The 24,041-nt window shown below is 40.8% G+C and overlaps 1 protein-coding gene across 18 annotated transcripts in view; it reads left to right on the top strand.

Moving 5' to 3' along the window:
• LOC128702693 (putative uncharacterized protein DDB_G0271982) overlaps nucleotides 1–24,041 on the top strand; it is a 152,988-nt gene that overhangs the window by 108,023 nt on the left and 20,924 nt on the right. For 2 of the 18 annotated variants that reach the window (XM_053797087.2, XM_053797077.2), the window contains one exon: nucleotides 17,138–17,207. The exons of 13 other annotated variants lie outside the window; for them this stretch is intronic. The gene's annotated coding sequence lies outside the window, so the exon portion shown is untranslated. Of the gene's footprint in view, nucleotides 1–14,627; nucleotides 14,809–15,250; nucleotides 15,270–17,137; nucleotides 17,208–24,041 lie in introns of those variants that run through there. 3 more of the 18 variants (XM_053797084.2, XM_070101960.1, XM_070101958.1) reach the window with 3 other exon arrangements.

Genomic DNA, 24,041 nt, shown 5'->3' with positions numbered 1-24,041 from the left:
ACTGAAACTCAGGCTGTCCTACTTGTTCGTGTACCCCAGTGACTGAAACTCAGGCTGTCCTACTTGTTCGTTTACCCCATTGACTGAAACTCAGGCTGTCCTACTTGTTCGTTTACCCCATTGACTGAAACTCAGGCTGTCCTACTTGTTCGTGTACCCCAGTGACTGAAACTCAGGCTGTCCTACTTGTTCGTTTACCCCATTGACTGAAACTCAGGCTGTCCTACTTGTTCGTTTACCCCATTGACTGAAACTCAGGCTGTCCTACTTGTTCGTTTACCCCATTGACTGAAACTCAGGCTGTCCTACTTGTTCGTGTACCCCAGTGACTGAAACTCAGGCTGTCCTACTTGTTCGTTTACCCCATTGACTGAAACTCAGGCTGTCCTACTTGTTCGTGTACCCCAGTGACTGAAACTCAGGCTGTCCTACTTGTTCGTTTACCCCATTGACTGAAACTCAGGCTGTCCTACTTGTTCGTTTACCCCATTGACTGAAACTCAGGCTGTCCTGCTTCTTTTTTTCCACGTTTTTTTATTTATTTAAATAGTTTTTTCTCTGTTTTTACCTTCATTTATCCCTATGCCTAAAAAAATTAAAGATTTCCTTTAGAAACGCTTGGTTCCTCTCACGTGAAACAGTAGGTATTTAAGGTTATCACAGTTTTTCCTCAGATGAATCTTCGCACATCTCTGGGAGATAGAATCTTGCACACTTTCCTAAAGAGATGCTTCCTGTTCCTAACATATTTCTGAATTTCCTGAAGTGATTATAATGGTATTTTAGTCCATATTTACGTATTGCTCATAATATTTACACATGGTTCGTGTTGATATTATTTATGACCATTTCTGTACTTTCTGTGTTTTTCTCTGAATTTTCGTAAGTTCTTATCTGCCTTTCATTTCCTCCTCTTGATATTATTTCTCTCTTTTCTTTTGTTTGGTGTTTGGTGAGTTTTATTCAGTTTGGTGTTCTATACCTCTTGTTTGTAGTCAGTGGCAATATTCTAACCTTTCGTTATAAAAGTTTTTTTTTGCTTTTGTTTTCCGGAACTTGACTCTTTTCTTATTTGTGCTGTTTTCAAGAATTTTTTTTACTTGCTCATAGATGCGAGGTAGGCTTTGTAAGAAATAATTTTTTTAGGGAGGAATGCCTGTAAATTAATTATCTTTGCTCATAATGGTTTATCTTCCATGCAAATGCATTTGCAAGGACCTTCCTAGGCTGTATGTCTGGTGCTGAAATTTTTCTCTGCATATTCCACATGTTTTTCCTTATGTAGGGTTTATGTAAGCTCTTTTATGGCTCTTGCAGTTTATAGCCACATTTCCCTCTTTTATGAGATATTATAGTTAACTTTAGTTTCTTTGTAACTCACTGTTATATGGTGACTCACTGTTATAAGTGAAAACTTAAATATGCTTGAGCACCTGCCTTTGTTTAATACTTGCTATTGTTGCTCATACCACTTAAAACCTTCATGCCCTCCCATTCTTCCTGGGACGACTCCTACCCACTCCGAATTTATACACCCTCTTGGTCATTCTATTCTGCGTTCTTTCTAAATACCCAAGCCACCTCAACAATCCCTCTTCTATCCTCGAATAATGCCTTTCATAAAAAGCCTCTTTGTTTTGGTCTTCATATATAAATTTCTTTCACGGACGCCTCAACATTCCACCTACCTTTTCGCCTTTCATCTATTCAGTGGTTCGCCTCGTCGTTCATAAACCCATCTATCGACACGTTCACTTTCATCTACATACATTCACTTTTCCGTGTTCGCTTTTAATTTCTTTTATACTCTCTCTCTCTCTCTCTTAATAAAGTCCATACCAACCTTCGCCACTTCTCTTCGGACCCCTCCCCCCTAAAAAAAAAAAGGCCATCGTCCAAAAAGCTACTGTGACAACTAATGCATATCCGATTCATTTTCTTTAATCTCACACCTCTTCCTAACACCCTTTTGCAACCCCACCTATAAATATATTAAATAACCACGGCGATACACATCCCTGTATAAGGTCTACTTTTACTGGAAAAATAGTTCCATATTCCACTCTGCCTCACTCTCCTCGTAGTTTTGAACAGGAAACGATTAAAAAAGAGTAGATAGTTGTGTAACAAGTATTTATTGTGACAGTGTTTCGCTATATGCAAAGCTTTATCAAGTCATAAAAGCTCTATATAGAGCGAAATGTGACAATTGAAACCTGTTCTTACCCGCACCGTAAAGTACTAGTGTACCATGGGCACCAGGCTGCTGCTTTTATTGCGGCAACGTTTCGCGCGATATAGAGCTTTTTCAAGTCAATAAATTAAGAGTAATCAAATGGTCTACACAGCGAAATGTTGTGACAATAAAAACTTTGCAACGTACACTGGGCAATAGGCTGCTGCGACCTGCATAGAAGTTGGAGAGGTGGTGCTGGTCGTTGCCTAGCTTAAATATTACCATCGTTTGCACTGCTGGAGTTTCTGCGTTGTTTGACCCATACTGGTTTACCGTTTGTCTTTTGAAATATGATAATAATTTTGGTTATTATCCATTCACCGGTTCAGGACCTTGCTGCTAGCGGTCCAGGTCCTTATAAACTTGATGGATTTATTAATAACAAAAAAATATATTGAAAAAAATTGGCTGTTTTAGATCAACCCTCCCCTTCTTAAAGTTAAATTTTATTGCTTCACATTTCCCAGGCGCTCTATGACCCTTACGGATTTAGTGTCTCCCTGTGATTACAATGAAAATAAGACGCCCTGCTTTACTTTCTGTGGGAGTATAAGTCTCGACACCGAAGTCGTAGTCCATGTTAGACTGGTCCAACTCACACCCATACATGTCTAAGCTAACCTGGAGAATAAGTCACAATACCGTGGCTGGAACAATTGGCTATTAACGCACAGTTTGGAGGCTTATCGTCTGTACTTTAAAGGTAGCGAAGCTGTAGGTCAATTTCTTTACTAAACCTAAGGGCTAAGAGGCATAGCTCAACTCACCCAGGGAATTCAACAGTTGGAAGTCAACACCTTAAAGAGGTCCAAGAGCAAACATTAGACGACATTTATCATGTGATTTGATGAAGGTTCAGAACAGATCGAAATGCCGTGTAATGTTTTTCTACAGAACAAGAAAAAAAAAGGCATTCTAACCTTTGTCAAAGCTGCACATATCACGACTTTTTTTCGATTTTAATTTGCATATTAGGAAACCACGTTTTTGTGTGTATCGCTTTTTCGACCTACATGTCTCATTCTTGTGCAGCTAAGGCCCAATAAGACAAGTTCCTACAGAAGGCACTGTGGTCAGCCAATTTGTGGTGGTAATGTGGGTTTGTGAGCTACAGGCAGTAATAGCCTAGTTGATCAGGTAGTCACCACAAGTGTAGTCAAGGACGTACTAGGAAAGTAGAAGTATGATCGAAGCCGGTCACAGGTATGCTATAAATTTGGTGAAGGTGGTGGGCAGGAATCAGCCGTAGTGGTATTGGTGGGAGGTCATCTGGTTGTGGTGGTATTGGTGTAAGCAGCTGTGGAAAAGGCGGCGGCAGCAACAGTGTGGTAGCAACAGCAGCAGCGGTAGCAGCAGCAGCAGTAGCAGCAGCAACAGCAGCAGCGGTAGCAGTAGCAACGGTAGCAAGAACGGCAACAGCGGTAGCAGTAGCAACGGTAGCAGCAACAACGGCAACAGCAGCAGCAGGGGTAGCAGCAGCAGCCGGCCCGCCACTCCGGGACTGTGGACATCCTGACAATGGGCCTCATTACTACCTCACCCATTGCCGCCATCACCAACACCAGCACAACACTCACACTTTTAAGTAATACAGGGACACTTAAAGAGGGCTAACTTTTATTAAGACCACATATCGCTCGAGCGAAACATTTTTTTTTAATAAGGCTTGCTGTTAGACTGTATGCGCTACCCATCTTGTCAACACTGTTCTTTCGAGCCACCACATGCGATTTAAAAAACATTTATTATTGTATCTCTTCCTGTAAACTTTTCAATTGTTCTGTCCTCTCAGTTCGGCCTGAGACCAGGCTGTTAACGTTGCCTACTTTCTTCAGCCTGTTTATGTTAGCATAGCCTAAATTCCCCTGTTGTTTATGTTAGCATAAGCAACATTCTCCAGCTGTTTGTCAGCATCGCCTACACTTACATTCTTCAGCTGTTAACATGACATACATTCTCCAGCTGATTATGTTAGCATAGCTTACATTCTTCAGCTGTTTATTAGCATAGCCAGCATTCTTCAGATGTTTATGTTTAGCATAGCCTACTTTCTCCAGTTGTTTGCTAGCTTAGCCTACATTCTTGAGCTTTTTATGTCAGCATATTCTACATTCTCCAGTTATTTCTTAGCATAGTCTGCAGTTTTCAGCTCTTTATGTTAACATATCCTACATTCTTCAGCAGTTTATGTAAGCGTAACCTACATATCCAGTTAACTTATGAGCCGAGCACTTTGCAAGGAACACTGGTGTATTGCGTAAGTGCACAGGATTTGCACCATCACCAGCATAAGCAAACCTCACTTTTCCCATGGGAACCAACACCTGCCTTCCCTTGCCTCCTTCACACTCAACACTCCTACCTCACACTCAACATGCCTACGTCACACTCAACATGCCTACCTCACACTAAACACACTACCTCACACTCAACACGCCTACCTCACACTCAACACGCCCACCTCACAATTAACACGCTTACCTAACACCCACTCCATACGCCTACTTCACACACACTCAACACGCCTACCTCACACTCAACACGCCTACCTCACACTCAACACTCGACACGCTTACCTAATACACACTCCATACGCCTACTTCACACACAGTCAACACGCCTACCTCACACTCAACACGCTTACCTAACACCCACTCCATACGCCTACTTCACACACACTCAACACGCCTACCTCACACTCAACACGCTTACCTAACACACTCCATACGCCTACTTCACACACACTCAACACGCCTACCTCACACTCAACACGCCTACCTCACAATCAACACGCTTACCTAACACACACTTCATACGCCTATTTCACACACACTCAACACGCCTACCTCACACTCAACACGCTTACCTAACACCCACTCCATACGCCTACTTCACACACACTCAACACGCCTACCTCACACTCAACACGCTTACCTAACACCCACTCCATACGCCTACTTCACACACACTCAACACGCCTACCTCACACTCAACACGCTTACCTAACACACACTTCATACGCCTACTTCACACAAACTCAACACGCCTACCTCACACTCAACACGCCTACCTCACACTCAACACGCCTACCTCACACTCAACACGCCTACCTCACACTCAACACGCCTACCTCACACTCAACACGCCTACCTCACACTCAACACGCCTACCTCACACTCAACACGCCTACCTCACACTCAACACGCTTACCTAACACACTCCATACGCCTACTTCACACACACTCAACACGCCTACCTCACACTCAACACGCCTACCTCACACTCAACACGCTTACCTAACACCCACTCCATACGCTTACTTCACCCACACTCAACACGCCTACCTCACACTCAACACGCTTACCTAACACACTCCATACGCTTACTTCACCCACACTCAACACGCCTACCTCACACTCAACACGCTTACCTAACACCCACTCCATACGCTTACTTCACACACACTCAACACGCCTACCTTACACTCAACACGTTTACCTAACACCCACTCCATACGCTTACTTCACCCACACTCAACACGCCTACCTCACACTCAACACGCCTACCTCACACTCAACACGCTTACCTAACACCCACTCCATACACTTACTTCACCTACACTCAACACGCCTACCTCCCTCACATTTAACACCCCTACGATCCACCGACTCTTCGCTTAAAAAGATAAAAAAAAAAGGACTTGTTTTGGCATCTTATTCCGCCTATGACTATACCATTAATACAGGGTGGAGTATAAGAGAGCTTCTCACAGTACACGCGTGGCAAATGTGAAGGTGTTGGTGTGTCGTCTGTAGTCACTAGTGAGGTAAATTGAAGAGTGCTAGTCTAGCGGAGTTGAATATGTTTACCCAGAGGCCCCCTCCATAACAAAGGCCTCTCCGTAAAGGGGATCGAACTGGGGATCCTGCAGCATGAAGGGCTAAAAGAGGATGATGGAGCAGCTGTGAAGGGGCAGACTCACCCGGAGGGCAACACATCTTTCAAAACTTTTTTTTTTAGCGTTTAAGAGAAAACGCGATATTAGACGTAAGCCACGTGTGTGTTTTTTAGATATTACCGGTTACTAATACGTAAATATAGGTTAATATATGTTAACCTAACATAGCCCAACCAGCTGGGCTGTGGTTCGTACGTTGGATTACGTGCGGGCAGCGGTAACAGCCTGGTTGATCAACCTTGATCCACCGGGAGGCCTGGTCAAAGACTTGGCCGCGGGGGTGTTGACCCTCGGAACGACCTACAGGTAGGTAGGTAGACCTGACCTAATTTCCGTAGTACCGTGTACCGTCAGTTACATTACCTGGTTACCTGGAGGTTATTCCGGGGATCAACGCCCCCGCTGCCCGGTCCATGACCAGGCCTCCCGATGGATCAGGGCCTGATCAACTAGGCTGTTACTGCTGGCCGCACGCAGTCCAACGTACGAGCCACAGTCCGGCTGGTCCGGCACTGACTTTAGGTATCTGTCCAGCTCTCTCTTGAAGGCAGCCAGGGGTTTATTGGCAATTCCCCTAATGCTTGATGGGAGGCTGTTGAAGAGTCTTGGGCCCCGGACACTTATGGTGTTTTCCCTTAGTGTACCAATGGCGCCCCTACTTTTTATTGGGGGCATTTTGCATCGCCTGCCCAGTCTTTTACTTTCGTAGGGAGTGATTTCTGTGTGCAGATTTGGGACCATTCCTTCCAAGATTTTCCAAGTGTAGATTATGATATATCTCTCCCTCCTGCGTTCCAACGAGTACAAGTCAAGTGCTTCCAAGCGTTCCCATTAGTTAAGGTGCTTGACAGAACTTATACGTGCAGTAAAGGATCTCTGTACACTCTAGATCTGCGATTTCACCTGCTTTGAATGGAGATGTTAATGTACAGCAGTATTTCAGCCTAGAGAGAACAAGTGATTTGAAAAGGATCATCATTGGCTTGGCATCTCTCGTTTTGAAAGTTCTCATTATCCATTATATCATTTTCTTTGCACGTGCGATCGTGGCACTGTTGTGATCCTTGAAAGTGAGATCCTCAGACATTACTACTCCCAGGTCCCTTACATTATTTTTCCGCTCTATTGTATGGCCGGAGTCAGTAGTATACTCTGTTCTAGTTATTACCTCCTCCAGTTTTCCATAACGGAGTAGTTGGAATTTGTCCTCATTGAACATCATATTGTTGCTCACTGGAAAACTTTGTTTATATCTTCTTGGAGGTTTAACCGCGTCGTCAGCAGATGACAGCCTCATGCAGATCCTAGTATCACCCGCAAAGGATTACACGGTGCTGTGATGTATATCTCTGTCTATGTCTGATATGAGGATGAGGAATAAGATGGGGACGAGTACTGTGCCTTGTAGAACAGAGCGCTTCACTATGGCAGCCTCCGATTTAACTCTGTTGACCACTACTCTTTGTGTTCGATTTGTTAGGAAGTTGAAGATCCATCTCCCCACTTTCCCAGTTATTCCTTTAGCACGTATTTTATGGGCTATTACGCCATGATCGCATTTTTCAAATGCTTTTGCAAAGTCTGTGTATATTACATCTGCATTCTGATTTTCTTCCATTGCATCCAAGGCCATATCATAGTGATCCAGTAGTTGTGAGAGGCAGGAGCGACCTGCCCTGAACCCATGTTGCCCTGGATTGTGCAGATTTTGGGAATCCAGGTGATTTGCAATCCTGCTTCTTAGCACTCTTTCAAAGATTTTTATGATGTGAGACGTCAGAGCTATTGGTCTATAGTTCTTAGCTAATGCTTCACTGCCACCTTTATGGAGTGGGGCTATATCCGTCGTTTTAAGTGACTGGAATTTCACCCATGTCCAAGCTCCTCCTCCATAGTGTACTTAGGGCACGCGAGAGGGGTTTCTTGCAGTTCTTAATGAAAACAGAGTTCCACGAGTCTGGGCCCGGGGCTGAGTGCATAGGCATGTTGTCAATGGCTTTTTCGAAATCTATCGGAGTTAGGGTAATGTCGAAAATCTGGCATACATTTATGGAGTTTTGAGGCTCATTCATGAAGAAATCATTTGGGTCGTCGATCCTCAGACCGATTAATGGTTCACTAAACACAGAGTCGTACTGGGATTTCAATATTTCACTCATTGGGCAAAGATGAACAAATGCCAGTGTGTAAGAAATTGCGCGTTTTAATAGAACATGTCCTCACCCCGTACGTGAACATCGTCTTGTTGTTAACGGTCTAAAATCTAAATGACGCTGCTGCTGTTCGTTAAACAGGCGTAACATAATGTAACTTAACCTAATACGCAGAGAACAAAGAGAGTGAACAAGTATAAATCATGCAGTTTTGGCGTGAGAAGAGTTGCAGGGGGGACGTGATGTCACTTTCCCCTCAGATATTTGAGCTAACACGACGGAGGGAAGTAAGGGGACTCGCCTGGTCCCGGGAGAGGGGAAGGAGCAAACTTAATGTCTGGTGTTATGGTGGTGTCCACCATGGTCACAGACGCCACAAAAACCTCTACACCCTCGACCTCAACACCATTAACCTCGCTACGGACGCAGCCTAACGTGTATTTCTTTTTTGTATACCGTGTTCACTAGAGCACCTTTCATTTGTACATGTTGTGGTGCTGTGCGTAGCACCACATACACTACCTTATTGTGGTGCTGTACATAGCACCACAATACCTTGTTGAAGAACAAGCGTTTATTGGGACAGTGTTTCGCTCAGTATACACCATTATAATAAAGTTGGTAGAATTACCGACAATATGTAAAGTAAAAGGACACAAGTGCAACTAATGTGACATTTTATTATGGCAACGTTTCGCTCTCCAGGAGCTTTATCAAGCTTGATAAAGCTCCTGGAGAGCGAAACGTTGCCGTAATAAAATGTCACATTAGTTGCACTTGTGTCCTTTTACTTTACATACACCATTATCCTGGGACAGTGTTTCGCTCAGTATACAGCATTATCCTGGGACAGTGTTTCGCTCAGTATACAGCATTATCCTGGGACAGTGTTTCGCTCAGTATACAGCATTATCCTGGGACAGTGTTTCGCTCAGTATACAGCATTATCCTGGGATAGTGTTTCGCTCAGTATACAGCATTATCCTGCTCGAACTTCACACGGCGAGGAAAGTTGTTCTTAATTGTTACTTCAGATTTTGTCTTCATATTATGTATATACTTTGTCTTCATACTTTATTAGCATACTTTCTTTTCATGCTGCTACATACTTTCTTTTCATGCTGCTACATACTTTCTTTTCATGCTGCTACATACTTTCTTTTCATGCTGCCACATACTTTCTTTTCATGCTGCCACATACTTTCTTTTCATGCTGCTACATACTTTCTTTTCATGCTGCTACATACTTTCTTTTCATGCTGCTACATACTTTCTTTTCATGCTGCTACATACTTTCTTTTCATGCTGCCACATACTTTCTTTTCATGCTGCTACATACTTTCTTTTCATGCTGCCACATACTTTCTTTTCATGCTGCTACATACTTTCTTTTCATGCTGCCACATACTTTCTTTTCATGCTGCCACATACTTTCTTTTCATGCTGCCACATACTTTCTTTTCATGCTGCCACATACTTTCTTTTCATGCTGCCACATACTTTCTTTTCATGCTGCCACATACTTTCTTTTCATGCTGCCACATACTTTCTTTTCATGCTGCTACATACTTTCTTTTCATGCTACTACATACTTTCTTTTCATGCTGCCACATACTTTCTTTTCATGCTGCCACATACTTTCTTTTCTTGCTGCCACATACTTTCTTTTCTTGCTGCCACATACTTTCTTTTCATGCTGCCACATACTTTCTTTTCATGCTGCTACATACTTTCTTTCCATGCTGCTACATACTTTCTTTTCATGCTGCTACATACTTTCTTTTCATGCTGCTACATACTTTCTTTTCATGCTGCTACATACTTTCTTTTCATGCTGCTACATACTTTCTTTTCATGCTGCTACATACTTTCTTTTCATGCTGCTACATACTTTCTTTTCATGCTGCCACATACTTTCTTTTCATGCTGCCACATACTTTCTTTTCATGCTGCTACATACTTTCTTTTCATGCTGCCACATACTTTCTTTTCTTGCTGCCACATACTTTCTTTTCTTGCTGCCACATACTTTCTTTTCATGCTGCCACATACTTTCTTTTCATGCTGCTACATACTTTCTTTTCATGCTGCCACATACTTTCTTTTCATGCTGCCACATACTTTCTTTTCATGCTGCTACATACTTTCTTTTCATGCTGCCACATACTTTCTTTTCTTGCTGCCACATACTTTCTTTTCATGCTGCTACATACTTTCTTTTCATGCTGCTACATACTTTCTTTTCATGCTGCCACATACTTTCTTTTCATGCTGCTACATACTTTCTTTTCATGCTGCCACATACTTTCTTTTCTTGCTGCCACATACTTTCTTTTCTTGCTGCCACATACTTTCTTTTCTTGCTGCCACATACTTTCTTTTCTTGCTGCCACATACTTTCTTTTCTTGCTGCCACATACTTTCTTTTCATGCTGCCACATACTTTCTTTTCATGCTGCCACATACTTTCTTTTCATGCTGCCACATACTTTCTTTTCATGCTGCCACATACTTTCTTTTCTTGCTGCCACATACTTTCTTTTCTTGCTGCCACATACTTTCTTTTCATGCTGCCACATACTTTCTTTTCTTGCTGCCACATACTTTCTTTTCTTGCTGCCACATACTTTCTTTTCATGCTGCCACATACTTTCTTTTCTTGCTGCCACATACTTTCTTTTCTTGCTGCCACATACTTTCTTTTCATGCTGCCACATACTTTCTTTTCTTGCTGCCACATACTGCTGCCACATACTTTCTTTTCATGCTGCTACATACTTTCTTTTCATGCTGCCACATACTTTCTTTTCTTGCTGCCACATACTTTCTTTTCTTGCTGCCACATACTTTCTTTTCATGCTGCCACATACTTTCTTTTCTTGCTGCCACATACTTTCTTTTCATGCTGCTACATACTTTCTTTTCATGCTGCCACATACTTTCTTTTCTTGCTGCCACATACTTTCTTTTCATGCTGCTACATACTTTCTTTTCATGCTGCTACATACTTTGTCTTCATACAATACGCTGCTTCATCAGTGAGGTGTCGCAGTGTGCTGGTGTATGCTTTTAAGAGTTTGGGTTGTTTATCAAGGTTATATACACCGAGAAATGTATATCTTTCAGTGTATATACTCTGGTGGTGAACAAGTCACATGGAGCCTTACTAACCTTTGTGTAATCGATAGTCTTTAATCCCAATTAACCATCTGAAATCCTTTGGTTTGTACTCTTTGGGACGAAAGGGAGAAAGATACATTATAATTTACACCTGGAAAATCCTAGAGGGGTTATTCCAAAATCTGTAAACAGAAACCACTCCCCACGAAAGCAAGAGGCTCGCCAGGCAGTGCCAGATACCCCCAATGAAAAGCAGAGGGCCCAAGAGCAAGGGGCCCTTTGCTCCTCATTGGGGGTATTTGCAGACAGCCTCTCGCCATTGCTGTCTTCAAGAGGGAACTGGATACGTTGCTAAAGCCAGGCTATGGTTCGTACGCTGGAGTGCGTGAGGCCAGCAATAATCTCATCTGGGACTGGTCTTATTTATGTTGAAGTAAATGGACAAATTTGCTATATTTTGATAATTATTTAGACAATCTCGCTCACCGGGAGCTTTATCAAGGCTTCAAGGTATATACCTGAACAGGTATACTATATATATATATATATATATATATATATATATATATATATATATATATATATATATATATATATATATATATATATATATATATATATATGTATATATATATATATATATATATATATATATATATATGTATATATATATATATATATATATATATATATATATATATATATGTATATATATATATATATATATATATATATATATATATATATATATATATATATATATATATATATATATATATATATATATATATATATATATATATATATATATATATATATATATATATATATATATATATATATATATATATATATATATATATATATATATATATATATATATATATATATATATATATGTGTGTGTGTGTGTGTGTGTGTGTGTGTGTGTGTGTGTGTGTGTGTGTGTGTGCCGAATAGGTAAACCTGGTCAATTAGCAAGAACTCATTTAAAATTAAGTTCTTTCTAAAAAAAATTCTCATGCATTTAAAGATATATTTTTTCATGTATGTTGATAAAAAAATTTAATGATTTTGTACCAAAAGTACCTTAGGAAACTTACCTAATCTTATTATAACAAGCGTAATTTAATTTAGCCTAATCCAGTTAAATATATTTTACATAAGTTTATAATGATTTACTAAACAAACAGTGAAATATATTTTTTTTCGTTAGATTCAGAATGATTTTTGCGAAATTATTGCATACACAAATTTTCGCTTGCTCTATTCGGCAAGAAGTGCATTGCTGTTTAAACCAAAATAGCAAGTTTTACTTATTCGACACGACATATATACCTTTGAAGAGTCTCGAGAGTTTAACTACTCTCGGAGCCCGGCCATGGGCCAGGCTCGTCTGGTCCTTGCCTGATCAACCAGGCTGTTGCTGCTGGAGGCCCGCTGCCCCACATATCCATCACAGCCTGGTTGATCTGGCACCTGTCTGGTGAAGATACTTGTCCAGTTTCCTCTTGAAGGCTCTTACACTTGTTCCAGCCATGTTTCTGATATCTTCTGGAAAGATGTTGAATAGTCTGGGACCCCGGATGTTGATACAGTGTTCCCTTATTGTCCCCACCGCACCCCGCTCCTCACTGGGTTTATTTTACACTTCCTCCCATAACTCTCACTCCAGTATGTTGTTATGGCAGTGTGCAGATTTAGGACCAGGCCCTCGAGTACTTTCCAGGTATATATTATCATGTATCTCTCTCTCCTCCGCTCCAATGAGTACATGTTCAAGACTTGAAAGCGTTCCCAGTATTTAGGTGCTTTACTGGCTCAGTGCAAGCCGTAAACGATCTCTGTATTTGTTTCAGCTCTGATATTTCTCCTGCTTTGAACGGGAAAAACAGACAGGTAGATGAATAAGACACATGTGCTACACTTGGGTATCCTTATTGTGGGGACGTCTCGCCAATTCCAGAGGTCTTGGTATACATGAAGTAGTTCGAAGTGGTCAGTGACTGCCTTGAAAAAGTTATTCAGTCCTTCAATCCTGATAAAACTGTCCTCCTGCATACTCATGCAGCATGACTGGCATGTTGATTATTGCTGCACAATGTTGATTATTGTTGATTTCTTGGATGTAGAGCATTACAACGGCATGAAGGCACCCCCTTGAAGGGCTCTCTCTCGCTTTCCCATATATAATTTTTATTGTTATGAACCTTGGTACGTAATAGATACTGACGTGTTTGTTCACGCTCTGTGATGATGGATATATCCTCGTAAAAATTTAATTTTTACTGTGTAAGGGATAAGCTACCCTAAGAGATGGTAATTCTCAAGTAATAGAAACTCCAGCTCTGCTTAAAAGAAACCTTTGAAGCTGCCGTAGCTGAAGAACCCTTAATGTAATACTCAAAGATATCTTCATTACTTTACTGAAGTCTCCCAGCACAGGCTGACTCATAACAACACTATATATTGAACTCATGCACTGTTATGAAAAACGACAGGGTAAACATAGACGGTTTTTCTTCCCACAGTGTAACTATTATATATAATGGAGTCGGAGCACATTGTTGATTATCCAGTTTTAATTAAAAAAAATGGTCTAGAACTGAACAGGAAACAGGAGTAAGAGGGATTCCCCCCTTCCCAGGGCTCTAACCTGGTACTTTTAGTGTTCATAATAAACAGAAATGGTCTTCATATTGAAGTTAACAGTAACATCAGCTATTTTACGGGTGACATTAAAATATGACATATAATAAATTTAGAGGGAAGAAGACCGCAGGAAGACCTAAGTAGACTTCTGATGTGAACATACAATTTTTTAATGCAGTTCAGTGTAAAGAGTAGAACTAATTATATTGATGATATATAATACTGACAAGCTGATGAAAAAGACATATGTAACACTGTCTCCACTGCATTATATATACTAATGCATTTTGTTGAAGAAAACTATTGCGCAGGCGCAATGTTTCGACAGTACAGATACCGAAGTGTTGCACGTGTGTGTTATTCATCTATCAGTATCCTAAACATTATGTTCTCACGGGTATGTTATATGATATTCAGTGAATGTAGGCGTGTTAAAGTATGTGTTGTGAAGCAAGCTTGCTAGGACACTGTGCCAAGCCTTTCTATAATTATAAGACGCGGACAACTTAGTTCCGGTAAGCCAGTGGTTGCTACATCAGTGATACAGAGCACTGGTGTGTCAGCTGTTGCTTAATCGATAAGCGGGTCATCATCTTACGAAGACTCACGTCAAGAGATTTTCCAGACGAACAAAGCACTACCTGCTATAGGAAGTCCTGTGAAGGAGGCTAGTTCAGCCGCAAGTAGAGGTATGGGGTAACGTTACGGCAGTTTGACAAGGGCTGATGGTCAGGAAATACCTCTGACTAACCAGGTCAGCTGTGTGGTGGTCGAGTCTTACCTCTCACCCACACACGTAACATTTTAAGTTAGAAGACTGACTCTGGCTTGTACCATCAGTTCTTCATCATACACCCAAGTTCCCGAAATCCATTAACTTTCCCAGACACGCACCATGCATGCTCTTTTTTTAGTGTTTCTCGGAATTCGAGAGGTTTAATCTGTGCGGGCATGTAGCTATTAGAAATAATTGGGTTTCATGCACTTATGTGGATTCTGACAAACCGCAATGCTAATAGAATTCGGCGAATTCACTCCCACACTAGGATTCACCGTGCAGTTGTGTTAACGTGTTCAGAAGCTAAGCATTGTGTTAGTTCTTGATTATACAGGCTGATGCCTCCCTTCCTGTCTGTGGTTGGTTTACCAGGTCTGTCGTCTGGCTGGGCACTTTGTTCGTCAGGAAATTGGAAAGTGTCTCCTGGCCTGGGTTTCTGTTAGGTGATTCACTCAGTGATTAAAGTAACCACTGACCTACCGGTGTTATCACTGATTAATGTACCGGTGTTGGGTATCACTGATTACTGTACCAGTGTTGGGTATCACTGATTAATGTACTGGTGTTGGGTATCACTGATTACTGTACCAGTGTTGGGTATCACTGATTAATGTACCAGTGTTGGGTATCTGATTAATGTACCGGTGTTGGGTATCACTGATTAATGTACCGGTGTTGGGAATAAGTCATCGTGGTTAAGTAACCGTTGGCTCACCTGAACTACTGTAGGCTTCTCATCCCATTTAATAAGAAAATGCCACTTTCGTGTCTTCTGGTATTATCTAATACTTAAGGAGAAGCATGGATGTAAACATTTCCTGCAACGGGAATACGCTTTATCTTTTTTTAATGAGCCGACGCTGTAACTGAACGTTCTTAGGACAGGAATAAATAAAGGGGATGTAAATAGTGTGCTGAAAATATCTAGCCTAGACAGGACTCGCAGCAATGGTTTTAAGTTGGAAAAATTCAGATTCAGGAAGGATATAGGAAAGTACTGGTTTGGTAATAGAGTTGTGGATGAGTGGAACAAACTCCCAAGTACCGTTATAGAGGCCAGAACGTTGTGTAGCTTTAAAAATAGGTTGGATAAATACATGAGTGGATGTGGGTGGGTGTGAGTTAGACCTGATAGCTTGTGCTACCAGGTCGGTTGCCGTGTTCCTCCCTTAAGTCAATGTGACCTGACCTGACTAGGTTGGGTGCATTGGCTTAAGCCGGTAGGAGACTTGGACCTGCCTCGCATGGGCCAGTAGGCCTTCTGCAGTGTTCCTTCGTTCTTATGTTCTTATGTTAACTTATTATCATACAATGCAAAACAACCACAGAGAGAGTTGAATGTTTTCATCCTGTATCGCTTGTTCGCGATTCTGACATAAATTTCCATGTTAAGACAGGAGGAGGGAAATTTCCCTCATGTGCTATTTTGACCTTTGTGAGCGACTTTTAAAGTATAATATCCTAGTTTGTAAATTTGGAGCAATTCACAAATGACTCACAGGTCGGAAATGAAAAAAAAAACTAGATGGCATTTCAGTCCGTCCTCGATCATTATCAAGTCTCATGTTTCTTCAAACACATGGATGTCCATTTACACATGAATAAGAAGATCAACAGGCCTACTAACTCATGGAGCAGGTCCAACTTACAAAGTTTTTTTTCAAGTACTTGCTTTAACAACACCGAGTGGGAGAGTGTGCCATTCGCCTGCAACTCTATGGCTTAAAAAAAGCGTTTTACTTTATTTTAAAATCATAGATAGTGGAGGGAAGGCGGGGTAGAGGTCGGCCTAGGAGAGGTTGGAGGGAGGGGACAAAAGAGGTTTTATGTGCGAGGGCTTGGACTTCCAGCGGGCATGCGTGAGCATGTTAGTGAATGGAGACAAATGGTTTTTAGAACTTGACGTGCTGTTGGAGTATGAGCAGTGTAATATTTATGAAGGGAGTCAGGGAAACCGGGAGGCCGTGCTGAGTCCTGGAGTTGAGAAGTACAGTGCCTGCACTTTGTAGGAGGGGTGTTAATGTTGCAGTTTTATAACTGTAGTATAAGTGCATCTCTGGCAAGACAGTGATGGAGTGAATGATGGTGAAAGTTTTTCTTTTTCGGGCCACCCTGCCTTGGTAGGGAACGGCCCATATGTTAATAAAAAATGAAAAGATATGTTATTTGAATCCCTGTTGAAAATTCTTTATATTCTACGTTTTCGAGAGAACGTAAGTTCATTTTTTTTATCTTCTTAGGCAAGATTCCTGATTCTGAAGATGCATACAGTGGTCTTTATCTATGTTCGCAGGAAAGCATCCTTAAATGGTAAGTTTTATTTTCACAATTCCGATTTTAATTATTGAAGAAATTATTAAAATTTAAATAATGGTTTTCATGCGATAATTTGTGAATACTTCAGACTTTCTGTTTCAAATCTTAAACGCTGATAACTTTATAATGTAACATCTGAGTGCTTTGAAAATTAAAGTGCTGGTTGTTGTGTCTTCGTGGAAGGTTCGAATTGATTCTAGGGCTGTATAGGTGTCAATATGCCATTTTAATTGAAGAAAATTTAATATTAATTTCCATGTGATAGCATGTGAATGGCGCTTTTTGATAGGCTTCACATCTTTAATACTAATATTTAACTGCATTAGAAACATACTGGGTGTCTTACCCTATACCCTGTACGTTAAGGTAGAAGTTGCTGGGCTTGTAAAATACGTGGATGCCTTTCTGGGAATGTGCAGCGACTGGAACATGCGTAGTTATTATATTGAAAAAAAAAAAAAACTCTTCTTATATGGACCATACATCACAAGAGGTTCAGGTGTTGTATAAGCTTGATGGAAAAGCAACAGTTAGCCTCGTGTGGGGGTGCCTTAATACCGGCGATGGGCTCTTGATCCAAGGAATTGGAATAACCCGCCCCTTTTCTCGGATTAGGCCTGACTATACCCTGGCTCCTCCCAATACCCAGGCAGTATGATCCTCGGTGGAGACAGTGTCAGGATGCCGATAGTAGTTGAATAAAGATACATATGTAATGGAATCCACTTTTTATGTACTTGAAAAGGCGCAGTGTTGTGTGAAATGTTATACAAATCAAGGCCTCCATTGCATTTGTCTTTTTTCACCAGTAGCGTCCTTGTTGGTTTAGCAAGTACGGTGTCCATTCCGATACACACGGAGAAAATTGATACCGAAAGTTCCCCAATGCTAAAACCAGGTATTTTATTCTCCATATTTCTGGGTCTGCGGAAGGATCACAGAATCATATCTTTGGGAGAAAGAGTGCTAATTCAAAATGAGTAAAAATATTTCAGTTTTTGATGGGTTGCTTTTATTGGTTTTTATTCACTTTCAACCATACCGTGGGCGGAAGTCAAAAAGATTATAGAGACATAATGGTTTCAGAGACTGGGCCCAAAATTTTTAGCTATCCTGTTATAGTGGTATTAAACTACGGGTTTTGATCATTGCCATGAGTAATGAATTCATTTAAAAAATTTGATTCCAGTCACGATGAAAAAGATTTAGTGATACTTGCAGATAATACAGTGAATCCAGTGTATGAATAACCTGCGTGAAGGTGTGTAAAGTGAAAGGTAGCCGTACCATGCCCTATATCTGATAGTTAAGAAGTGGCCCTATCTTTTCCTTCCTTGACTCGAACCTGATTGATTCCTATTCCCCATACGTTGTATGACCCCTACGGATTTCGCGCTTCCCCAGATTGTAATAATCTGATACAAAAAAAGTCGTATATAATGGATGTTTTAGGTAAACATGTCTTCCTGTGTAGATCAGAGTAACCGCACCGCCCTATATCACCCTTTGTTGATAAAAAAAAATAACAATTTTAACAAACGGACTGCGAATACACCGATTTTTTCCCCTGAATAAAACTGTATTTTTACTCTTGTATTCTGACGTTAGTATGGTAAATTCATTTTATTATTCAATAATGGTAATCTCATGCTATAACAAGCCGGATGAGAGTTTTTTAAAAGTACTAATTCGTGTGTATCATTATTTATATTATTATTTTATTTAAAGAGAAGCACTAATCGCATAGAGGTGATACAGCGTCTGGAAAACGGTAGACAATCAAGTTTTATCCGAGGAAGGGAAAAGTAGTGTCAATTCGTTGACCAAGAGCCCTTCACCAGCATAGTCACCTCCTTTAAATGTCATCGTATTCATAAATACACACACACAAACACACACACACACACACACACACACACACACACACACACACAAACAGATACACACACACACACACACACACACACACACACACACACACATATATATATATATATATATATATATATATATATATATATATATATATATATATATATATATATATATATATATATATATATATATATATATATATATATATGCAAAACAACCACTCTGAAAGAATAGAGAAATTCCAAGCGCTTTCGTGACTACTCACATTATCATAGTTCCTTGATAATGTGAGTAGTCACGAAAGCGCTTGGAATTTCTCTATTCTTTCAGAGTGGTTGTTTTGCATATTCTGAAATCATCTGTTTACTGTGATCTTATTGCATATATATATATATATATATATATATATATATATATATATATATATATATATATATATATATATATATATATATATATATATATATATATATATATATATATATATATATATATATATATATATATATATATATATTAAAGGTACCAGTAATGCTGATGCAGTTGAAAACGTGTGTAAGGAAAAAGTTAAGCATGTTTTAACTAAATTATATATTTTTGCTTTTATTTAATTTTGTCTCTGTGGGATGTTGCTACGACACTCGTGAAGTAACCAGTGGATTCGTCTGTAAAAACGTGCATTTGTGGTCACAGTGGTGCCTGTGCTAACCTTCCTATGGTGTAGAAATATACCTAGTTGGACGAATCTTATTGTGGGTAGCTGGTCTAGTGGCTAACGCGACGAGCTGGAGTTTTGAGACTCTCTGACCGCGGGTTCAATCCCGGCCGGGGTATGGTTTGTTTGCAATCGTGTCATTACGATTTCGTGAGTCAAGTCGTACTGTCAGTCCTAGTGTGGTGTGGCCTTCATGTTGTCCAGGCCATTGGTGACAGTTACCCCTATCTTTTTTGGGGGACACTAGCTGCCCTTACAGCGTATCGATATTATTGGTAAATGTTACTGGTGTAAATACTGTGTACCCTGAAGAATTAAAATTCACAATACCGTGGATGGAACAATTCACAAATAACATACCCCCGAACTTACGAGAGGTTAGGTTAGGTTAGGTATGATTCGTCAGGAAACAGGTTAAATGTTTCCTGACACGGGTCTTGGTTATATTTTGAACTGTCACTGGAGCTATTGGTCATAAGATTTAGGCCTTCCTCTGGCTTACCGATTCACCTCTTTAAAAATTAAAGTTATTATTGTAACCACATAAATTGGTGTTGAGAGGAGAGCTGTGACTTGACAGTGGTCCAGGATCGACCAAAACGTCGTCCTAAGTTTCTTCTGTCTACTCTGTTACGTTCTAAGATATAGTGCAAGTGTGTGTCCTGTTCTCCACAAACTTTACAGTGTCGTTTCTCTCTTGGAATGGCTTTACTACACGTGCCGAATCAGCTGGGTTGTGATAGTTGTGTCATCCTGTAGGCCGATAGCTGTATAATCCTACGGGTTTAGTGCTTCCCCTTTGCTTATAATAATAATGTAGGCCGATAGTACTTACAGCTTGGTTACCTGGACCTGGAGGTTACCTGGAGGTTATTCCGGGGATCAACGCCCCCGCGGCCCGGTCCATGACCAGGCCTCCCGATGGATCAGGGCCTGATCAACTAGGCTGTTACTGCTGGCCGCACGCAGTCCAACGTACGAGCCACAGCCCGGCTGATCCGGTACTGACTTTAGGTATCTGTCTAGCTCTCTCTTGAAGGCAGCCAGGGGCTTATTGGCAATTCCCCTAATGCTTGATGGGAGGCTGTTGAACAGTTTTGGGCCCCGGACACTTATGGTGTTTTCCCTTAGTGTACCAATGGCGCCCCTACTTTTTATTGGGGGCATTTTGCATCGCCTGCCCAGTCTTTTACTTTCGTAGGGAGTGATTTCTGTGTGCAGATTTGGGACCATTCCTTCCAAGATTTTCCAAGTGTAGATTATGATATATCTCTCCCTCCTGCGTTCCAACGAGTACAAGTCAAGTGCTTCCAAGCGTTCCCAGTAGTTAAGGTGCTTGACAGAACTTATACGTGCAGTAAAGGATCTCTGTACACTCTCTAGATCTGCGATTTCACCTGCTTTGAATGGAGATGTTAATGTACAGCAGTATTCCAGCCTAGAGAGAACAAGTGATTTGAAAAGGATCATCATGGGCTTGGCATCTCTCGTTTTGAAAGTTCTCATTATCCATCCTATCATTTTCTTTGCACGTGCGATCGTGGCACTGTTGTGATCCTTGAAAGTGAGATCCTCAGACATTACTACTCCCAGGTCCCTTACATTATTTTTCCGCTCTATTGTATGGCCGGAGTCAGTGGTATACTCTGTTCTAGTTATTATCTCCTCCAGTTTTCCATAACGGAGTAGTTGGAATTTGTCCTCATTGAACATCATATTGTTTACCGTTGCCCACTGGAAAACTTTGTTTATATCTTCTTGGAGGTTAACCGCGTCGTCAGCAGATGACAGCCTCATGCAGATCCTAGTATCATCGGCAAAGGATGATACAGTGCTGTGGTGTATATCCTGTATAGTCCTTGTGGCTTAGCGCTTCTTTTTGATTATAATAATAATGTGGTGTATATCTCTGTCTTTGTCTGATATGAGGATAAGGAATAAGATGGGGGCGAGTACTGTGCCTTGTGGAACAGAGCTCTTCACTATGGCAGCCTCCGATTTAACTCTGTTGACCACTACTCTTTGTGTTCGATTTGTTAGGAAGTTGAAGATCCATCTCCCCACTTTCCCAGTTATTCCTTTAGCACGTATTTTATGGGCTATTACGCCATGATCGCATTTGTCAAATGCTTTTGCAAAGTCTCTGTATATTACATCTGCATTCTGATTTTCTTCCAGTGCATCCAAGGCCATATCATAGTGATCCAGTAGTTGTGAGAGGCAGGAGCGACCTGCCCTGAACCCATGTTGCCCTGGATTGTGCAGATTTTGGGAATCCAGGTGATTTGCAATCCTGCTTATTAGCACTCTTTCAAAGATTTTTATGATGTGGGACGTCAGAGCTATTGGTCTATAGTTCTTAGCTAATGCTTTGCTGCCACCTTTATGGAGTGGGGCTATATCCGTTGTTTTAAGTGACTGTGGAATTTCACCCATGTCCAAGCTCCTCCTCCATAGTGTACTTAGGGCACGCAAGAGGGGTTTCTTGCAGTTCTTAATGAAAACAGAGTTCCACGAGTCTGGGCCCGGGGCTGAGTGCATAGGCATGTTGTCAATGGCTTTTTCGAAATCTATCGGAGTTAGGGTAATGTCGGAAATCTGGCATACATTTATGGAGTTTTGAGGCTCATTCATGAGGAAATCATTTGGGTCGTCGATCCTCAGACCGATTAGTGGTTCACTAAACACAGAGTCGTACTGGGATTTCAATATTTCACTCATTTCCTTGTTGTCATCTGTGTAAGTCCCATCCTGTCTGAGTAAGGGCCCGATACTAGATGTGGTATTTGCCTTGTTTTTGGCATATGAAAAGAAATATTTTGAATTTCTTTCAATTTCACTAATAGCTTTAAGCTCCTCCTGCCTCTCCTGGTTCCTGTTCATTTATTTGTGAATTGTTCCATCCACGGTATTGTGAATTTTAATTCAAAGTACACAGTATTTACACCAGTAACATTTACCTGGTTCATTTAACCTAAGTTCGATAGTTTCCACTTCCCTGGTCAGCACCTTCTTTCGTGTATCAGATATTCTAGCACTCCTGGGGAGCTCAGTGACTCTTCGTCGTCTTCTGTAGAGGGAGCGTCTTTCTCTCTCCAGTATACTCCTGCTCTTCTTTTTTCTTAGGGGAATATGCCTAGAACATGCTTCGGCTGCCAGGAAGTTGGTCCTTTCAAGTTGAAGCACTGGTTTGGATCCATGTCATTTAAGACATCTTTCCAACATGTTTCGTTTAGGACATGGTTTACCTGGTCCCAGTTGATGTTCTTGTTGTTGACCAGGGTGGTTACCTAGAGTCGCTTTCGGTCCCAGACCAGGCTTCCTGGTTTGGGACCAGGAAGATACAATACATAGGCAACCGGACAACATATTAGGGAAATGGACGGGGTTCATATTCACAAGACGGCATCCATAAAGCTCTTTGGGTTGCAGGAATGAACTTCACCTTTTCCTTGAATTGTTTACTATCTTTCATTACGATTTTCTCGAATTATTTACTCATTGAGAGGCCATAATATTGTGGAATGTAAGAACATGGAGCTGTGACAAGCGCCGTTCAATTGGTTCAAGCCCACAGAGTCCCATTTTTTCATTTCCTTTTTTTTTCGGACTTTGAAGCAGCCAAGGATAAGAGTTGATAACGCCAATGGCGTGTCAACTGTTTGGGCTACAATATTCTGTTTTTATAGAGAAATATTCATTAACAGGATGAAGAGCATTGCCCAATAAACTCGTCCCTCGGGGCAAAATTAAAATCTGAATCCATTTACTTACATGTTTATTTGTTTATATTTTTACAATTATTTAGGAATTTATAGGCATTCATAAATGATGTCACCGAAATTTAATGATTATGATGTTGACATTATTATTGCTAGTTAACAAGAATGGTGTGACGTATTACTTTAATACAGTATGAAACGAAAGGCATGAGGGAAATAGACACGAAAATATATTTCATTGAAAAAACTAAAAGTCGACCCCAGAAAATTACATGACACGTAGCAGAGACTGCGAGAAAAGTTTGGTATGGATTCATGCTTTTTTGTTGTCCTTTAATAAATTAGGGTCGAAAAAAAAGATAACCAATAGGTAAAGCCGGTACTTAATGTAACCTTATTTCCTCATAATTACAAGACACAAGAATCCACCACAGTCCACTTTGGACTAGCTGAGCCAGTCTTGGGGCTTCCCTTTTTTTTCCACTCTGACATTATCCTCTCTCGTGCTCCTGTCTT

This window comes from Cherax quadricarinatus, chromosome 79 (genome assembly GCF_038502225.1).
Source record: "Cherax quadricarinatus isolate ZL_2023a chromosome 79, ASM3850222v1, whole genome shotgun sequence".
NCBI classification, from domain to species: domain Eukaryota; kingdom Metazoa; phylum Arthropoda; class Malacostraca; order Decapoda; family Parastacidae; genus Cherax; species Cherax quadricarinatus.
The sequence above is the reverse complement of the archived record's forward strand: the minus strand, read 5'-3'. Positions and strand labels throughout refer to the sequence as shown.